Consider the following 2,980-nt stretch of genomic DNA (forward strand, 5'->3'; position numbering starts at 1 on the left):
TTGATTCGGTTTACCTACCGGAGATGACCCCTAAAAATGTATGAAGACATTTGAAGACAATGGTGGTATATGAAGATATTCACATTGAAGACTATGACATGGGAAGACATTGAGTGAATACTATGGAGCACGAAGACTTAGTTGTTTCGTTGTTTCCTTTTCTTCTTTGTTGAGTCATAGGAACCACCGTACTGTTAAGTGGGGTCCAAGTGAACAAAGTCAGAGTGACTAAAGTGATGCTCAACCAAAATCCTATGTCTTTGAGCGAAGACAATGAGAGCAAATCTTATCCAGAGCTGGATGAGTCAGCTTTGCTTGTAGCCCAAGTAAAGTTGTCGTGTGTGTTAGAAATCTGACCGTTGGAACACGTGTCAGTTCCTTAGTGACCCAGGGTCATTTCGGACAAATCAGGTCGGGTTGCCTAGTGGCTATAAATAGCCCACCCCCTACACCATAAATTGGTGGCTGCTCAGAGTTAGTGCACGGCTTTTGTCATTTGAGAGCAACCCACCTCCAAAGCTTTTGAGAGAGTGAAATCCTTGCGAGGACAAAGCCCAAACACCTAGAGCCAAAGAGTGTTAGGCATCACTGAAGTCTTTATGTCCGCGTGACCTGAAGACTTGTTACACTTGAGGACTGTGAATCCTGTAGCCTGTTAGGCGTCGCGTTCTGAGCATCCAAGAGTCATTGTGGATCGCCAGTGAACGAAGTCTGTGAAGGTTTGGAAGTCTACCTTGAAGACTTACCAGAGTGATTGGGCGAGGACTGGGTGTCCTTAGCTCAAGGGGAATAAGGTGAAGACGTGGTCTTCTGAGTTGAATCTCAGCCTCCCCAACCAGACGTACAGTTGGCACAGCAACTGGAACTGGTCCAACAAATCCTGTGTCCTCAACTAGTGACTGGTTCTATCCTCTTCCTCTCTTTACTTACAGTTTGTCTTCATGAAGTCATTGCCTGATTGCCTTACCTGTTTGACTTCACTGCTTGACTACTATTGTTGTTCGGCTTCATACTATCTTCCATCCTGATCTTTACTACCTAGCTACAATTAGTCTTCGTGCTTTCACTTCATTGCATACTTGACTATGGCTTTCTTAGTGTAGTCTACCTTCCGCTGCATATCAATGGGTTCATTTCTATTGTTTGTCTTCTAAACTTCCATGTTTTGAAAACTTTCATAAAAATCGCCTATTCACCCCCCCAACCCCCCTCTAGTCGATAACTAGCACTTTCAATTGGTATCAGAGCAAGGTACTCCCTTGTTCTGTGTGATTCGGTTTAACCACCTGGAGTTTTAGCTATGTCGACTGCAGGGATAATCAAAGTCTCTGCTGCTTGCCCCGTCTTTAATGGAACTGAATATCCCTACTGGAAGAATAAGATGCACATGCATCTTGAAGCCATTAATGTCGACCTCTGGTATGTCGTCAAGAATGGCATTCCCAAGGCTGGTGAAGGTGTCACTCCTGCTGATGTCAAGAAGTTCATTCAACTGGATTCAACTACCAAGAACATCATCTGTGGTCATCTGACCAAAGGACAGTATGGCCGTGTGAGTGCTCTGGAAACGTCCAAGCTAGTTTGGGACTGGCTCTCCAAGGTCAACAAAGGCGTCTCAACCCAGAGAGATCAAAGGATCAGTGTTCTTCGCAACCTCTTCAATAGCTTCAAGAGAAATGACAATGAAAATGTCCAGCTCACGTTTGATCGCCTCACTGACATCACATATGAGCTTCGTGCTCTCGGCGCCACTGAGATTACCAAACATGATCGTCAAGACACTGCTGTGATCACTTGACAGCTCCTTTGACACCCTTGCCCTCATGATACAAGAACGCCCTGACTTCAAGACACTCGATCCGTCTGATATACTTGAGAGGCTCAACACACATGAGTTCCAGCTATCTGAGAAAAGAGATATCTATGGTCCCAACTATGGCCGAACTCGTGCTTTGAAGGCAAAAGTTGTTTCCTCATCTGAAGAAGAATCTGACTGTAGTTCTGATGATCCTAAAGACATTGGAAAGGAACTTGCCATGCTTGTGAAGAAGTTCCAAAAGTTCACTAAGAAGAAGGGCTTCAGAAAGTCTTCACGATCCAGCTCAAGAAATGATGAAGCTTCCACTCATGACTACAAAAAGAGAACATGTCACAAGTGCAAGAAACCTGGACACTATATCTCTGAGTGTCCAAAGTGGGACAATGAGAAGAACAAGAAGAAGAAGAAGAAGAAGAAGAGCAAGGAATATGATTCTGATGACAAGAAGAAGAAGAAATCTTCGAAGTCTTCTTCCAAGTCTTCATCTCATAAGAAGAGCTCATCTGGCAAGGCTCGTGCTTTTGTTGGCAAGGAGATGGATTCAGAGGAGGAGTCTGCTTCTGAGGAGGCGGAGGTGGAGTCTGAGGAGGAGTCCGACCCCGCGTTGCAAGTCTGGCTCTAGCCACAGCCTACGTTGCCAAGTCCATCTTCAACACTGAAAACAATGACTCCCTCACCTACGCTAAAGCTAATGACAAGGACGACTCTGCTCCCACCTACTGCTTCATGGCACATGGTGCCAAGGTAAAATCACGCGATGCTTACTTTCAAATATCAAGTGAAGATGACTCTGATTGTGAATCCAAACCTAGCTACAAAACACTTGCTAAAATTGCAACTGAACAACAAAAAGCTATGGAATATACTCAAAAACTGTTAGACAAAAGCGATGATCTGTTGGACGCGGAAATGACCCGTTCACAGTCCTTAGTTGAAGACATAAAAAATCTTCATGCTACTGTTGCATTGTCTTCAACTGTTGATGTGGTAACTAACCCCTCTGCCGAGGATACCACTACTATTGCTGATGAAAATGCTAGGTTGAAGACATTGCTTGAAACAGGGATGTAAAAAAGTCTGAAAGGGCATCAGACACTGTGCGATGTCCTGAACCGAAACCCTAGGAAAGAGGGTGTTGGGTTCGAGCGGAAAATGAATGTT

This window comes from Triticum urartu, chromosome 6, assembly GCF_003073215.2.
Source record: "Triticum urartu cultivar G1812 chromosome 6, Tu2.1, whole genome shotgun sequence".
NCBI lineage: Eukaryota > Viridiplantae > Streptophyta > Magnoliopsida > Poales > Poaceae > Triticum > Triticum urartu.